The following is a 19,253-nucleotide window of genomic DNA, read 5'->3' on the forward strand; positions in this document are numbered from 1 at the left end:
GAATACCGTGATAGCAACGCTCAAAAAAAAAACGCAATATAAATTCCCCTGCAATTTTTTTTAGTAACCTTTAGTGCAATGGCCCCTAAGTCTCTACAAGCCCTTAATAAAATGAGCAGACTTTGTGACTTGATTGTTTTTTTTATTAGAGATCTGTACAGTATGAAATGTGACTATTTTTATGTTAAGTGGCCTTTGTTTGCTGCCATTTTTTGCTAAATTCTGGCAAAAGGTGGGAAATTCAGAGCAATGTAAATGCGTAACTTAATTTAAAAAAGGGAAGAAAATAGCAAATCTCTAGTTTTATCTGCAATCAGTTTAATGTTTCTATGTTGCTTCTGACTCATCTGAAACAGTTTGTCTACTTGCCAAATCTTTCCTGCATACGCAATAATTAATAATGGTCATATTTGTAGCTGTGTAATTATGGATATAGCTGTTATCTTCAAGTATGGAAATGCATAAGAGATCTTGACAGCGGTTGTAAGAATAGATAAATAAAACTCACACACCAACTACACAAAGAAATTCTGTAGGTTAATTAAACATGCATTGCCAGCTTCACCTAGAGTATTTACTTTATTTCTGTTGTAATTAGCCTAAACACAAAAAAAGTTCACCTCGTAAAGTTTGCATTGTAAATAACCAGTACAATAAACTACAAGATAAAAAAAAAAATAACCTTTACATAATGACTTGCAAAAAACTTTAACACATGACACATTAATAATTAACTTGCCACTGAAAAAGCGTACTAGTTATATTTCACCCGATACAAGGTCAGAGTTGACATGTTAAAAAGTTCAACTTCAGATCAGATATTCATTTTATATTTTATATGTTTCTAGATTATTCATACAGTGATGAGATAATGTTTGTGATCCCCAATGATAATTATGGAAATATCAAAGTTTTTCCATGATGACCTTTAATCAAAACCAGTCTTTTCTTAAATACAGGCATACCCCGGTTTAAGGACACTCACTTTAAGTACACTCGCGACTAAGGACAAATTGCCCAATAGGCAAATGGTAGCTCGCGCATGCGCCTGTCAGCACGTCCTGAACAGCAATACCGGCTCCCTACCTGTACCGAAGCTGTGCGCAAGCGGGGAGACAATAGAGCCTGTTACAAATGCGTTATTTACATCAGTTATGCAGGTATATGACGATTGCAGTATAGTACATGCATCGAGAAGTGGGAAAAAGGTAGTGCTTCACTTTAAGTACATTTTCACTTTACATACATGCTCCGTTCCCATTGCGTACGTTAATGTTGGGTATGCCTGTATACAATAAGGTTTATATTGACTAATTCCATGGCTTTTGATAGAAAAGGATATATGAATTAGACAAACAATGAGTAATTAAGAGTCAGGGTATGTGCAAAAGTAAGCGGAACCCTTGTTTTATCAGCTAAATTAAAGGGGATAATTAGAATCAGGTGTTTAATTTATTACACATATAGTAGTTTGTGGGGAGACAATAAGCATATTAATTTCAACTGTAAATCCTTTCTGAAAACCCCAGAGCATTGTTAGGCACATGCCAGGACAGTTTATGAGAGAAGGCAAGCATACGTTTTAATTAGAAACTCCTCTTCGGAGTTCAGATGGTGAAAGCTGGCCTGTATTTGGACAAAATAAAGATAAGAAAAGTTGAGAACCTGTAAACAAATAAAGGCAGAAGTCTGTATAAAAAAAAAGTATCATCTGAACCAGATCACAAGATATTTGTACTTTTTACATTTTTCCACACATGCCCAGTGGGCAATAGATGATGTCACAGTTTTCTATATATAAATGATCCCTAGAGGTCAAAAAGATCCTCTTACAAGTTGCACTCAGAGTGTTATAATATAATGTATGAGGACAACAGTGGTCCCACAGTTATTTACTGTATTGGCTGTCAGATAAACATAGGATCAGTAGATATTTGTTAAAAACAAAAACAATAACATTTTATTTCATCAAAATATAAGTGACTCAATGTGTGTTTATTATTTACAGTGAAAAAATATATGGATAAAATGTCCCCGTAATGGAGTGCGCGAGAAGGAATATTAACTGGGTATATACAGACGAGACAACGAGTATTCTAAGGCTTGCCTTAAACTATCCCGGTTACATGCTGGGTACATGCTGGGTGTAATCTGGCTAGTTTAAGGCAAGTTTAAGGCATTTCTGCATTGACTAATGACCCATCGGATTAACACAGCAGGGGTCCCTGGCAATCTCTTTCAGTTAGAATGGGACTGCCAGGGACCCCCGCTGTTAATCTGATGGGCCATTAGTCAATGCAGAAATGCCTTAAATTTACCTAAAACACGACCCAGTATGTACCCAGCATGTACCTGGGTCTTTTTGGCGATTGCCACTGGTTTGTGTTAGAATTACCGTCGGCACTACAGTTCTGTAGATATATATATACACGTAAAGTAGAACTATTCACTAAACACAGTAATCTGTGTGAATGCTAAGTGTATTCCCAGAGTTCCTGCTTCACATCAAAGATGAACATGTGGTGTATAAATGCTTTCTCAGCTCTTGTAGGATAAATCCAAAGTGATAAGTGTGATAGATATAAGCTCTCACAATAGTATCATTATGCTCACAGTATTATGTACTCTATGGAAAAACCGTAATAAGGGTATTGCACATATGTTCTCATATTGTACATATGCTAGTCAACAATAACCAAATAGGATTAAATGCATATATAGTAAAGTGGCAGGATAGTGTATCAGAGTCTATAACAATCTATCTCAACATATCTAGAAGTATATCATAGCAATTGGCCACAGAACACACCGAACACCTAACCTAGGGGTCAATCCCCGAAACATTGTGTCATTTTTACTATTTGTTAAAAAAAACATATGATGAAACTGTAACCAGTTCTGGATTGAAATCTGTGTGCAAAAGAGGGAAAACATTTTTTAAATAGCAATCACATCTAAGGCAACGTTGGGTTCCCAGCCTTATCTCCAAAACTAGCACCAATACAGTAGCAGAAAAGAAAATACAATCAGTGAGTACAATACCATGTGAATTGATTTTTAAACTATAATGTTGACACGATATATATATATATATATATATATATATATATATATATATATATATATATATATATACAGCTTAACCCCGTTATAGCGTTACCCGTTATAGCGCGAATCCGCATATAACACAGTTTTCACGTGGCTCCCATTTAAAAAAAAATTTTAAAAATTAAATTTACATTTTTTTTTACATTGTTTTTGCACACTGCACACTGCACACTGCACACTGCACACTGCACACTGCACACTGCACACTGCACACTGCACACACTCTCACTGCACACACTCTCACTGCACACTGCACACTGCACACACTCCCAGCACTCACTGCACACTGCACATACTCTCACTGCACACACTACCAGCACTCACTGCACACTGCACACACTCTCACTGCACACTGCACACACTCCCAGCAGTCACTGCACACACTCACTGCACACACTCTCACTGCACACACTCTCACTGCACACGCTCTCACTGCACACACTCTCACTGCACACACTCTCACTGCACACTGCACACTGCACACACTCTCACTGCACACTGCACACACTCTCACTGCACACACTACCAGCACTTGCTGCACACTGCACACACTCTCACTGCACACACTGCACACACTCCCAGCACTCACTGCACACAGCACACAGCACACAGCACACTCTCACAGCACACTCTCACAGCACTCACAGCACTCACAGCACACTCTCACAGCACTCATAGCACACTCTCACAGCACACTCTCACAGCACTCACAGCACCCTACACTGCACAGCACAAACAGTGGAAAAACAGAAATAAACTGTGCGCTACTATCTATCTCCTTATAATTGAATACAGTGCAGTGCCTAAACCATATATAAATAAAGTAAACCACAATACCACAGTGAATAAGTGATTAAATAATTAAATTATAACATAACCGTGTGGTTGATAAGGGCGTCTGCTGCTATAAACATTAGGGGTGGCTCAGCACCCCACACACTCTAAGAAATGGAAACAAAAAGAAAACAGCGCACAACGCCAAATAGTGAAGTAAGTAATAGAATGTATTACAATGTTAAAGGGGTAAAAAATCTGCGTACATCAGATAGAAATAACATGTGCATTTAGTGCATAACACACTGGTTACCACTCTGTAGCTGTAAAACAGGACGGTCTGGCACTCAGCTGTCTCTGCAGGAGCCTCTATGATGGTTCTGGGGCATGGGATCCTTCATGCACTCCTCACACAGCAGGACGCTGCTCACAAGGGGATTCCTTTCAAGCAGCCTGGTAATACTGCAGATTCAGAGACTTAGTGGGACCGCTCCTCAACCGGCGATATACTGCCTCCAGGGGAATTCCCCTACAGTCCCCCGTCTCTCCTGTGTAGATTTGCTGCTTTTCCCAGCTGCTATGATCTTAGGGTAGTCCAAAGCTGTTGGAATTGCTCTGCAAACACTTCCGCAGCTGCAGGGGCTTACACAGTGTGCCACGATGCCGCTCCGTCACGTGGTATAGCGGAGTGATGTCACAGTTCTCGTGGCAATGGAGGAATCAATAGGGAGGAAGAAGGAGAGTCCCTTACAGTCTCTTACCGGCGCAGAAATCGCTCAGTTAGCACGGTGGCAGCCAATATAAGCTGATAGTGATACAAATCCAAAGGATGAATATAGGCAAAATTATGGCATTAATACATCCAACATGTTTCGTAGATCTAACTACTTCTTCAAGGAATGTAATACATTCTATTACTTACTTCACTATTTGGCGTTGTGCGCTGTTTTCTTTTTGTTTCCACTGCACAGCACACCACACTCACACCACACCTCCCACACCCCCTCCCTACCTTTGGTGTCAGCTGCTGAGATCGGAGCGGAGCTGGCATCAGGAGGAGGGGGGGTGTCGGGAGGAGGGGGCTGTCGGGAGGATGGGGGGGGGTGGATGCCGGTAGGGGGGGTGAGTGAGGAGCAGGCTGGGACTCAGAGGGCCATGTGGGCTAGGCCCAAAACTGATTATGCCGCGGAGGGCCGGTAGGTGTGGGGGCCTCGGGGGGGAGGAAGTAGATGCCGGTGGAGGGGGATGGATGCCGTGGTGGGAGGTAAGGAGCAGGTTGCGGCTTGACTCAGATGGCCGCTGCTGGGGGACGTGTAGGGCTTCCGGCCACCTCTTCCTTCCTTCCCTCCTTACTCCCTCCCGATTGGGCGCGCGGCGGCCATTTTAAAAACAAATTTGCGCGACCCCGGTTCTACCGCGGTCGGATCGGGTGGCCCCCGAGGACCGCGCTATAACGAGGTTGAGCTTTATATATATATAGCAAATGGAAATATTACTGTGTGCTCATGTGCATGCCTTAGGCCTGGGACATAGTTATTTAATCACTGCAGAGGCGCGTTAAGGCTCAGGGAAAGCGGTGTGTCGGGGGCGGGTCTGGGGGCGGGCCAGTGACGTCACGGAGCTGGTTCGCCCTCAATGGGTGAACCGCTCACGTGACCAGCCCTGCGCTCCGGCGAGTGCCAAATTTGAAATCTTGGTGAGACACACGCACCCCCAAGCATGCGGACGCGTGTGCGAGCCCCTGCTAAAGCCGCTCTCATTGCGGCTGCAGGGGCTCAGTGCCGAGTGTGAGCGCGGCTCAGCACGGCTCAGCCTTGCTCACACCACTATGTCCCAGGCCTTATACAGGTCTTTAACCCCGCCTTTCCCCATTATCTCCCAGCATACAGTGCTTCCACAAAAGCAAGGGTTTCTGGGAAATGACATGCAAATGAGCACACTGTGCCACCTTTTGTTTCAAAACCATATAATATGGCCCCCTATAAGCTTATGCTTGCTGCATTGCACATCTTTTGAAGCACAGCCTGACTTAAGATGCATAGACAGTAAACCTACCCACAGACAGCTGTTTCGACCTTAATGGGTCTCATCAGGGTGGGGTTGGTTATACTGGCTTTGCAAAATGAAGCTTGGGATAGGTTCACCACACTTATTTAAGTTATAGTGGGTAAAAAAAGTGACAAAAACCCTCCACAGTAAAGCATAAAGCAAATGGAAATATTATTCTATATATGCTTTACTGTGGAGGGTTTTTGTCACTATATATATATATATATATATATATTGCTTTTTTTGTATATATATATATATATATATATATATACAAAAAAAAGCAAGGGCAGTTGGCACACTGTAAACTACTGATCCACTGATGCTTATCCCATTTGCACAGATAAAATGAATATTTACCAGATGTTGGTCCGGGAAAAAGAGACAGCACACAGTCAGGTAGGTACAAAAGAACTGTATTCACATAAGAAATACACGTCACTGCATCCAACGTTTCGGTCAGCAAGATGTGACCTTCCTCAGGGAGATGCAGTGAATGAGTGCCAGTGACATAACATATATACCTCATCTCATTCTCTCTATCTCGCTTCTCCCCTTCTCCACCTCCATCTACCCCCCGGTTCTGCAGAAACCTGCGCTCTATTCACTTACCTGACTTTGAGTCCACTTTAAGCTCCACCCTCTCCTCTCTCAGCTCTGCTACAGACCCTGACAACCTGGTCAGGAACTACAACTCTGCCTTGTCCTCGTCTCTTGATCTACATGCCCCGCTTTCTCTCTGCCGCACTCACCCTTCTAACCCTAGACCCTGGCTAAATTCCCACACGCGGATGCTGCGTTCCTCTGAACGCCTCTGGAGGAAGTCTCACACTCTCGCAGACTTCCTTCACTACAAATTTATGCTATCCTGTTTCAACTCTGCCCTCTCGCAAGCTAAACAAGCCTATTTTTCTGCACTAATCAACATGCACAAGTCTAACCCACGCCGACTGTTCTCTGTCTTTGATACTCTACTCAAACCACCCTCAGCTGCCTTTCCTTCCTCCATCTCCGCTCAGGACTTTGCTGACTATTTTAAGGAAAAGGTGGAATCCATACGGCAGAACATCCCCTCTGTTTCTTCCTCCCATCCTACACCTCTTCCTAACTCTCCTCCTGCCTTCCTTGACTCTTTTTCCACTGTCTCAGAGGAGGATGTGTCGCTGTTGATCGCCTCCTCTCCCTCTACCACTTGCCCTCTTGACCCCATTCCCTCCTATCTCCTAAAACCTCTAGCTCCTACTATAATCCCTACGCTCACACACATTTTTAACTCCTCCCTCTGCTCTGGAACCTTTCCATCCTCCTTCAAACATGCAACAGTCATACCATTACTCAAGAACAACAAGCTTGACCCTACCTGTCTTTCTAACTATCGACCTGTCTCCCTCCTGCCTTTTGCCTCTATACTCCTTGAACGTCTTGTATTCTCTCGCTTGCTCCATTTTCTCAACACCTATTCTCTCCTAGACCCTCTACAATCTGGCTTCCGCTCTGCTCACTCCACCGAAACAGCCCTCACTAAAATAACTGACGACCTCCATGCTGCCAAAGACAGAGGTCATTACACTCTGCTCATATTACTCGACCTCTCTGCAGCATTTGACACCGTGGACCACCCTCTTCTCCTCCACATTCTCCATACTCTAGGTATTCGGAACAAAGCTCTATCCTGGATCTCATCCTACCTCTCCCATCGTACTTTCAGTGTCTCTTCTGCTAACACCTCCTCCTCCTCTATTGATCTCTCTGTGGGGGTACCCCAGGGCTCTGTCCTGGGACCTCTTCTCTTTTCTCTGTACACACACTCTCTAGGTGACCTAATAACATCTTTTGGGTTTAATTATCACCTCTATGCCGACGACACACAAATATATTTTCAACACCTGTCCTTACACCTGCTGTACAAACCAAAGTTTCTGAATGTCTCTCTGCTATATCATCCTGGATGGCCCTCCGCCGCCTTAAACTCAACATGGCTAAAACAGAGCTCCTCATACTTCCTCCCAAACCTGGCCCTACTACCTCCTTCCACATTACTGTTGGAACTACAATCATTCACCCAGTAGTCCAAGCACGCTGCCTAGGGGTCACACTCGACTCCTCTCTCACATTCGCCCCTCACATTCAAAACATTTCTAAAACTTGTCGCTTTTTCCTCCGCAATATAACAAAGATACGCCCTTTCCTCTGTTGCTCGACTGCTAAAACTCTGACTCAGGCCCTCATTCTCTCCTGTCTTGATTACTGTAACCTCCTGCTGTCCGGCCTTCCTGCCTCTCACCTGTCTCCCCTACAATCTATCCTAAACGCTGCTGCCAGAATCACTCTACTCTTTCCTAGATCTGTCTCAGCATCTCCCCTCATGAAATCCCTCTCCTGGCTTCCGATCAAATCCCGCATCTCACATTCCATTCTTCTCCTCGCTTTTAAAGCTTTACACTCTTCTGCCCCTCCTTACATCTCATCCCTAATTTCTCGTTATGCACCATCCAGACTATTGCGTTCTTCTCAAGGATGTCTTCTTTCTACCCCCTTTGTATCTAAAGCCCTCTCCCGCCTTAAACCTTTCTCACTTTCTGCCCCACACCTCTGGAATGCCCTTCCCCTCAGTACCCGACTAGTACCCTCTCTATCCACCTTTAAGACCCACCTTAAGACACACTTGCTTAAAGAAGCATATGAATAGCACTGTGGATATTCTGAACACGATACATAAAGCTTGGCCCCCTGCAGACGCACTTACCAGAACTCCCTCCTACTGTCTCTGTACGTTCTACCTACCAATTAGACTGTAAGCTCCTCGGGGCAGGGACTCCTCTTCCGAAATGTTACTTTTATGTCTAAAGCACTTATTCCCATGATCTGTTATTTATATTATCTGTTATTTATTTGATTACCCCATGTATTACTACTGTGAAGCGCTATGTACATTAATGGCGCTATATAAATAAAGACATACAATACAATATACCCAAACCAATCAACAAAATATTCCACTCACCAGTGTGGGACCCCACAAAGCCCGCAAAACTGCCTGTGACCCGCAGCCCATCCGTGGAACGCACCGCCATCATGGATATACAAGCCCTTCCTGCAGTTCCTATTCCGTCGCGTCCCTTGGTGACGTGACACTCTGTGGCCGTCATGCGCATTTGCACCGCCACTGCCTAGTGGCGCGCATGCGCCCCAAGAGTGGGGCGCTATCAGACCCTTTACACCAGTACTTCCAACTGCGCATGTGCAGCCATGCCGTGCAATGCTGCTCATACGCACAATGCGACCTCTAGCGTCCCAGTGTTGTCACGGCAACGCGGGCACAGGTCCCAAGAGGTCAGGGTGCCTAAATGTTGACTAAACCACCAAAGAAATGCGATACTTATACTGGGCAGTGGGCAGAGGCAGGGGTGTACAAAAACACTGACAATAAGTAAATAAATAAATAAAAAGTGCAAGTGTATGTAACTAATTGCAGTCCCTGTAGGTAATACCAGGGACACCAACACATACAATATAACATAATCGTCACATGCATCAATACCATACGATCAGTGCTACACCATACCCACTAACAGACCCACACACAAGAAGTTAAAAAAACACCCAAAGATACAAAGATATGTACATGTGAGGGGAGTGTATAGTGCAAAACATTAGGAAAACCATGAAGGCACATGCTCATCAAATTTCTAGATAAAGTCATAAGAAACATCCCAATTTGAGATCCTCATTGAGTCCATATGGGGCAACAGTCTTAAGCTCAAAGATTAACCTAGCCTCATTTTGTAGCAAAAGTCTATTCCTGTCACCACCCCGTATGGGTACTGGGACCTGTAAGATTGGCATACACCGAAATGTCGCCAGTGAATGCTTTAGATCTCTAAAATGTTTTGCTACTAGTAGGCATTTGAACTCTTGGTCTTCAACATCAGCCTGTAATGCTTTCCGTATTGTGGATCTATGGATGGCTATGTGCTCTTTCAACATCCTTACCGTTTTGCCGATATAATACAAGCCACAAGGGCATTTAATCAGATATATCACAAATTTCGACTCACAGTTAAGAAGTTGAGTGGGGCGCGGATTAAGATTCATCAATTTCTTAATAAGTGCGATATATATATATATATATATATATATATATATATATATATATATACAGCTAAACCCCGTTATAACGCGCCTCGTTATACAGCGATTCGGTTATAACGCGGTTTTCCCGTGGCTCCCGTTTTAAAAAAAAAAAAAAAAAAAAAAATTTTTTTCATTTTTTATTTTTGCACACTGCACACACTGCACACACTGCACACACACTGCTCATTGCTCACACTGCCACACTGCACACACACTGCTCATTGCTCACACTGACACACTGCACACACACTGCACACTGCACGCACACTGCACACTGCACACACACTGCTCATTGCTCACACTGCACACACTGACACACTGCACACACACTGCTCATTGGACACACTGCACACACACTGCACACTGCACACACACTGCTCATTGCTCACACTGCACACACTGACACACTGCACACACACTGCTCATTGCTCACATTGCACACACTGACACACTGCACACACACTGCACACACACTGCACACACACTGCTCATTGCTCACACTGCACACACTGACACACTGCACACACACTGCACACTGCACACACACTGCTCATTGCTCACACTGCACACACTGACACACTGCACACACACTGCTCATTGCTCACACTGCACACACTGACACACTGCACACACTCTGCACACACACTGCACACACACTGCTCATTGCTCACACTGCGCACACTGACACACTGCACACACACTGCTCATTGCTCACACTGCACACACTGACACACTGCACACACACTGCACACACACTGTACACTGCACACACACTCCTCATTGCTCACACTGCACACACTGACACACTGCACACACACTGCACACACACTGTACACTGCACACACACTCCTCATTGCTCACACTGCACACACTGACACACTACACACACACTCACACACACTCACAGACACTCACAGACACTCACACACACTTACGCACACTCACACTCACACACACCCACGCACACTTACGCACACTTACGCACACTCATGCACACTCACAGACACTCACAGACACTCACACACACTTACACACACTTACACACACTTAGACACTCACAGACACTCACACACACTTACACACACTTACACACACTTACACACTTACACACACTCACAGACACTTACACACACTCACACCCACATACACACACCCATATACACACACACTTTCTCTCCCATATATACATACACACACACACTCTCTCACTCTACACAGACGGGGGGTGGGGTCGGAGCAGAGGAAAGGCCGTGACCAGCACCACCACCCGCTCCCCCCCCTCCTCCCGCGCAGGCAGTGGGAGCGCCAGGGACAGCGGTGGGGAGAAGAAACCCCCCGCTACCACCTCCATGCAGGCAGCGGGATCTGAGGTAAGCGGCGACCTGAGGGACATCCCCGCTCCCATCTCCTGCCCCGCGGCCTGTCCCGCGGTGACAGGGGGAAGCGGGGACAGGATGGACATCCCCGCTCCCATCTCCTGCCCCGCGGCCTGTCCCGCGGTGACAGGGGGAAGCGGGACAGGAGGGACATCCCCGCTCCCATCTCCTGCCCCGCGGCCTGTCCCGCGGTGACAGGGGGAAGCGGGGAGCGGAGGGACATGCCCGCTCCCATCTCCTGTCCCGCGTAATGAATATGCGCTAAAGCGCGGCGGCCATTTTTTTTTCTCGCGACCCCGTTAGTAACGCGGTGGTATTGGGGTGGACCCCGAGACCCGCGTTATAACGGGGTTTAGCTGTATATATATATATATATATAAAGCAGATAATAGCCGTGTTCGTCCAGTTGCGATAGTGCAGAATAAATGAGTTCTTCAGTAAATAAAAAAGGTATCACCTAATACTGAAGAACTCATTTATTCTCTCTCTCTCTCTCTATATATATATATATATATATATATATATATATATATATATATAAAGCAGAAAGTAGCCGTGTTAGTCCAGTTGCGATAGTGCAGAATAAATGAGTTCTTCAGTATTAGGTGATACCTTTTTTATTGGACTAACAATTTATGTCATAGGACAAGCTTTCGAGAGTTCTCCTCTCTTCTTCAGGTCAGCAATACTGATTTACACAGGAATCAATGCTAAAACAGTGTAGAGAAAAAACAAAAAAAAAACAAACAGATATTTACTGTAGATAAGGTCGGGTGTTAAGTGTTTGAAGCCAAGGGACAGTGTCAAAGAAAGGTGGGGAAGGGATGCTGGGGGGGGGGGAGAGAAAGTGTGGATAAGAATAGAGGCAAGCAGGATAATTACAGACAATTTTGGTAGGGTGTGAGAAAACCCATGTCCACATTAAGCCCCTTGGTTTTGGTGTCAAAGAGTCTTATCATTCTGAGCTCAAATGTTTTCCGTTCTTGGGTGCTTTTAAACATCCATTGAGGATTTTGATTTTTAAATCATTTATGGAATGATCTGGTTGTGAGAAGTGATGTCCCACAGGTGAGCAGTATCTTCCTTCTTCGTGATGGAGTATAGAGTGTCTGTGCATATTCATTCTTCTTTGTAATTTTTGGCTGGTTTCCCCAATGTAGCAACCTTGGTCACATTTGTTGCATTGAATCATATACACTGTATTCGTGGATGTGCAGCTGTATGATCCTTTAACATTGAATGTTCTATGGTTGTGACTGGCTGTGGGATCCTGGCAAATATGTTTGCAGAGTTTGCAGCGTGTGTTGCTGCACGGTTTTGTGCCGTTATTCATGTCTTTAAAATCGTTGTGAAGTTTTCTGCTGACTAATTTCTGTTTGAGGCTTGGTGGTTGCCGGAATGCAAGAATGGGAGGTTTGGGAAAGATTTCTTTTAATGTCGCATCCTCTGTCAGCATGGGTTGCAGATCTTTGATTATTTTTCGTATTCCCTCCAGGGTAGGGTTGTATGTGGTCACTAGTGGTATTCGTGTGGTAGGTTCTTTCTGTCTGTATTGTAGCAGGTGTTCTCGTGGGGCTTTTAGTGCAGATGTAATAGTTTTGGCAATAGTCTTTGGTTTGTATCCCTTCTGTCTGAACGATTCGGTCAGGGTTGTGAGATGCCTGTTTCTGTCTTCAGTGTCAGAGCATATGCGGTGGTATCTTATAGCCTGGCTGTGTATGATACCTTGTTTGGTGTGAGTGGGATGGAAGCTGGAGTTGTGGAGGTAACTGCATCTGTCAGTTGGTTTCTTGTATACAGATGTGTGTAGTTTCCCATCTTTCAGTGTTACTGTCGTGTCTAGAAAGTTTATTAGGTTTGCAGAATAATCCATTTTGAGTTTTATTGATGGATGGAATGAGTTTAGGGACTCATGGAATTGTTTTAGGTTTTCTTCACCCTCTGTCCATATTATAAACAGGTCATCAATGTATCTGTAGTATTTGTAGGGTTTGTGGAGGCATGTAGTTCGGAATCTTTGTTCAAGATTTGCCATGAAAAGAATGGCATATTGCGGTGCCATCTTGGTACCCATTGCAGTCCCCATTAGTTGTAGGTACATTTCCTTGTTGAAGCTGAAGTAGTTGTGTGTGAGGATGTATTCTATCAGTTTGGTAATTACATCCGCGCTGTATTTCTGATCCAGGGGAGATGTTGTAAGGAAATGCAGGCATGCCTCAATACCATCCTTGTGGGGGATGTTGCTGTAAAGGGATTCTACATCCATGGTAACTAGCAGTGTGTTGGGTGGTAGTTGGTTGATGTTGTTAAGATTATTGAGAAAATCTGTGGTATCTTGTATGAAGCTGTTGGTGCTTCTGACTAAAGGTTTGAGGATATTCTCCACTAAGCCTGATATTTGTTCCGTGAGTGTATCCATACCTGTTATAATTGGTCTGCCGGGGTTTCCTGGTTTGTGGATTTTGGGAAGCATGTAGAAGATCCCAACTCTTGGGTTGTCAGGTATTGAAGCAACTAATACCTGACAACCCAGGAGTTGGGATCTTCTACATGCTTCCCAAAATCCACAAACCAGGAAACCCCGGCAGACCAATTATAACAGGTATGGATACACTCACGGAACAAATATCAGGCTTAGTGGAGAATATCCTCAAACCTTTAGTCAGAAGCACCAACAGCTTCATACAAGATACCACAGATTTTCTCAATAATCTTAACAACATCAACCAACTACCACCCAACACACTGCTAGTTACCATGGATGTAGAATCCCTTTACAGCAACATCCCCCACAAGGATGGTATTGAGGCATGCCTGCATTTCCTTACAACATCTCCCCTGGATCAGAAATACAGCGCGGATGTAATTACCAAACTGATAGAATACATCCTCACACACAACTACTTCAGCTTCAACAAGGAAATGTACCTACAACTAATGGGGACTGCAATGGGTACCAAGATGGCACCGCAATACGCCAATCTTTTCATGGCAAATCTTGAACAAAGATTCCTAACTACATGCCTCCACAAACCCTACAAATACTACAGATACATTGATGACCTGTTTATAATATGGACAGAGGGTGAAGAAAACCTAAAACAATTCCATGAGTCCCTAAACTCATTCCATCCATCAATAAAACTCAAAATGGATTATTCTGCAAACCTAATAAACTTTCTAGACACGACAGTAACACTGAAAGATGGGAAACTACACACATCTGTATACAAGAAACCAACTGACAGATGCAGTTACCTCCACAACTCCAGCTTCCATCCCACTCACACCAAACAAGGTATCATACACAGCCAGGCTATAAGATACCACCGCATATGCTCTGACACTGAAGACAGAAACAGGCATCTCACAACCCTGACCGAATCGTTCAGACAGAAGGGATACAAACCAAAGACTATTGCCAAAACTATTACATCTGCACTAAAAGCCCCACGAGAACACCTGCTACAATACAGACAGAAAGAACCTACCACACGAATACCACTAGTGACCACATACAACCCTACCCTGGAGGGAATACGAAAAATAATCAAAGATCTGCAACCCATGCTGACAGAGGATGCGACATTAAAAGAAATCTTTCCCAAACCTCCCATTCTTGCATTCCGGCAACCACCAAGCCTCAAACAGAAATTAGTCAGCAGAAAACTTCACAACGATTTTAAAGACATGAATAACGGCACAAAACCGTACAGCAACACACGCTGCAAACTCTGCAAACATATTTGCCAGGATCCCACAGCCAGTCACAACCATAGAACATTCAATGTTAAAGGATCATACAGCTGCACATCCACGAATACAGTGTATATGATTCAATGCAACAAATGTGACCAAGGTTGCTACATTGGGGAAACCAGCCAAAAATTACAAGGAAGAATGAATATGCACAGACACTCTATACTCCATCACGAAGAAGGAAGATACTGCTCACCTGTGGTACATCACTTCTCACAACCAGATCATTCCATAAATGATTTAAAAATCAAAATCCTCAATGGAATGTTTAAAAGCACCCAAGAACGGAAAACATTTGAGCTCAGAATGATAAGACTCTTTGACACCAAAACCAAGGGACTTAATGTGGACATGGGTTTTCTCACACCCTACCAAAATTGTCAGTAATTATCCTGCTTGCCTCTATTCTTATCCACACTTTCTCTCCCCCCCCCAGCATCCCTTCCCCACCTTTATTTGACACTGTCCCTTGGCTTCAAACACTTAACACCCGACCTTACCTACAGTAAATATCTGTTTGTTTTTTTTTTTTGTTTTTTTCTCTACACTGTTTTAGCATTGATTCCTGTGTAAATCAGTATTGCTGACCTGAAGAAGAGAGGAGAACTCTCGAAAGCTTGTCCTATGACATAAATTGTTAGTCCAATAAAAAAGGTATCACCTAATACTGAAGAACTCATTTATTCTGCACTATATATATATATATACATACATACATACATACATACTTACATACATACATACATACATACATATATATATATATTTATATGTGTCAAAATACCGTACAGATGTAGCCTGTTTGTGTCCGGGGTTTTCCTTACTCGAGCCTGTCCCTTATGTGAGATTTACGAAGAAATGTACAGGAGTTATCCGTGATTTAACCTGGGTGAAGCTAGATCTGAAGGCGGGCAGAAATGCGATATGTGGCATAATATGCAATACCAGCCAGAATCTCAAGTCGGTTATCGCGAGTTATTGTGTCCCCTGCCATCTAGCTGTAGGAAAAACATCCTAACAAGCGCTATGCTGAATGTGCCATGCATGTTACATGCCGACAAGGGCTAGAAAATGTTAGTACTTTATGTACAGTACTACTGTAAGTGTATTAAATTTACTGCAAAGGAGTAAAAACGTCTTAAAACAATGAAACCAGTGAACACTTTATACATGCTGACAAGGTCTAGGTTGAGTGACAATGTACTGCATGTTACATGTTGACAATGGCGAGGTTGAATGCACTCACTGTACTGCATGTGACATGCTGACAAGGGCTAAGTTGAGTGACACTCACTGTATTGCATGTTACATTACGACAAGGGCTATGCTGTATGTGTAATGCATGTTACATGCTGACAAGGGCTAGAAAACCTTAGTACTTTTTGTATAGCACTACTGTAAGTGTATTATATTTACTGACACAGAGTAAAAACATCTTAAAACTTTATGTACAGTACTACTGTAAGTGTATTAAACTTACTGCAACAGAGTAAAAACGTCTTGAAACAATGAAACCAGTGAACACTTTATAAAACAATAACAATAGAGATTGCTCCGAGGCACTCACACAAGATCCAGATTATCCCCTGGCAAAGTGACTTTCAGTAATGGTTATTTTTATCTCCAAACACGTGGGACTGCCATGGGCAATTGTTTCACCCCATGCTATGCCAACCTGTTCATGGGTTGGTGGGAGCAGCCCCACATGTTTGGAGATAGAAATCAATTTTGTCACAATGTGGTGCTTTACAAGCGCTACATTGATGACCTACTCATTTTTTGGAAGGGTTCTGTTCCAGAGCTCATGTCATTCATTGATTATTTGAACAACAACACATGCAGCTTACTTTTCACTCGCTGTTTTCACAGACATCACATTCAGTTCTTGGATGTATATCTTTATGTAGATATGGATAAAACAGTTCAAAGTGATATTTATCACAAAGAACACTCCCGCAATGCTTTATTACATGTGGGTAGTTGCCACAACAGATCCCTATTCAAGGGAATGCAGAGAGGACAATTTCTGAATTTACGCAGAAATTGTTCCTCACTTCATGATTATATACAGAGGTCATCAGATTTAAAAGAACATTTTTAGACAGAGGTGATACCGTTCAGGATCTTAATGAAGCCTTCAAATATGCATTGTCAAGAGTTAGGAAAGACCTTATAAGTATGGCTGATATCAATACTGACATAGGGACCATTGTTCAGCCACATACCAACACTGAGGAACCACCGTATTTTATTACTCAATACAGTGGTCAAGCTTCAGCTATATCGGCCATTATTAGAAAGCATTGTTCCATTCTTTCCTTAGACCCCCATATTAAGGATATGGTTTCTCGAGATCCTAGGATAGTTTTTTCAAACTCTCAAACTATAGGTAATATTACAGTATCTCACCTTCTATGTTTAATACACAATCTATGAAGAATCAGAATTGGGGATTCTTTCCATCCTTGAAAGGATCACACAAGTGTGGCCATTGTAACATCTGTCCTTATATGCAAAAGACACTAACCTTTGAAAACACTGAAAAGACGCGCACATACAATGTTCAAACTTTTATTACATGTCAGACAAATCATGTTATATACTTACTGACATGTGGTTGTCTGAAGCAAAACATTGGATTAACCACTAGATTGTTAAAGATTCTCATACAAGAACATACAGTATTAGATTAATTGTAAATAAGGATACTAACCATCCAGTATCTAAACATTTTTTGTCATGCCAGACAGGCACAGCATTGGAACATATTCCCATTTCTATCAGGGGTGGGGATAGGGCAAGGTTTTTGCATCAGAGGGAGGCTTTTTGGGTTTTCACTCTGGGGACACTCCAACTGTTTGGACTGAACTCTGAGTGGGATCTCAATTGCTTCCTCTGATGCAGTGTCCTACCCAGCTTGATTTTATAGTTATCTGTCACATACAGTCAGGAATGTGTTCTTGTTTGGTTACTTTGGTCTTATTCATTGTATCTTTTAGGTTCCTTGTAGTAGAGCTCCATGACACTAAGGGGCTTATGCAGTAAGCGTTCATTAAAAGAAATCACTGACCCATTTATATCGCCGTTATTGTGAGCGTTGCTATCACGGTATTCAGAAAGTGTCGATTACCTGTGATAGCAAAATTCTTGCCCCTATTGCCATCATAATTAACCACCTTAAACCACTGAAGATACAGCTCATAATTGACATGGTGTTTCATAATGGGAAGGGCTAGTATGGTAACTTTTCCTGCACTTCTTGCAAAGTATTTTTCCCGTAATGCTCTGCGGGAGGTCTGTTAGCGTTATGTCTAGGATTGTGTTCGGATCGCGTTGCATTTGAAGCTGTACTCTCCTGTGTGCTGCGGGTCGTGCAGCATGTGTGCTTAATTAACTGGGCGAGGATAGATGGTCTGTGGGGCTTCACATTTGCACCAGTACACATCTGGGTGCAGTGAGTATTTGTGGAAGCGGTGTGCTTTTGTCAGTGGGTGAGGGTAGAGTGTCTGGTAGGATGCTTTCCTCTGGTGGTGGTGCTTTCCTCTGGTGATGCTTTCCTTCCCACTGTCCCAGAGGAGCGACCTCAAATCTTTGGATGCAGTGTGCAGGCCAATTCCGGTGAAGAAGGTGCAGGTGATGGATGGCATTCCTCTAGGTCACCCTCCTGATCCTGCATCGGATATACATGAGGAGGGACTGAAACAAAGAAATAGAGCCCAGCAATGTCATTGTCAATGTTGCCCATGCCCCTCTCCATGACCTCCATTCTCTCCAAAAGTTGATCCAACTTTGCCTCCATTCTTTCCCTATATTGATGTGTTGTGTTGCAAATTCTTCCATAGTCACTTAAAGATTCCTCTAAGCGAGCTACGGAACTCAGGCTCACAAAAGGTGTGAGGGTGGACTCGTGTTCTCTCTCTAAGAGGCTGGGTGATCGGAGGGGGACGTCGGTGGGACAGGGGAAGTGGTTTTCTGCTTTAGTTTTCAGAGGGCCATCTGGTTGTGCATCAGTGTGGCAGGGGACGTCTGGTTCGGCTTCTGTTGTCAGAGGAT

At 43.6% G+C, this 19,253-nt stretch overlaps 1 long non-coding RNA gene across 2 annotated transcripts in view; it reads left to right on the forward strand.

Annotated features, from left to right (window-relative positions):
• The window catches only part of LOC142493695 (uncharacterized), a 64,083-nt gene that overhangs the window by 37,192 nt on the left and 7,638 nt on the right, over window positions 1-19,253 (forward strand). For both annotated transcript variants that reach the window (XR_012801187.1, XR_012801188.1), the window contains one exon: window positions 6,275-6,330. This is a non-coding gene — a long non-coding RNA (uncharacterized LOC142493695). The remainder of the gene's footprint in view (window positions 1-6,274; window positions 6,331-19,253) is intronic.

Source organism: Ascaphus truei, chromosome 1, assembly GCF_040206685.1.
Source record: "Ascaphus truei isolate aAscTru1 chromosome 1, aAscTru1.hap1, whole genome shotgun sequence".
Classification (NCBI taxonomy): Eukaryota; Metazoa; Chordata; class Amphibia; order Anura; family Ascaphidae; genus Ascaphus; species Ascaphus truei.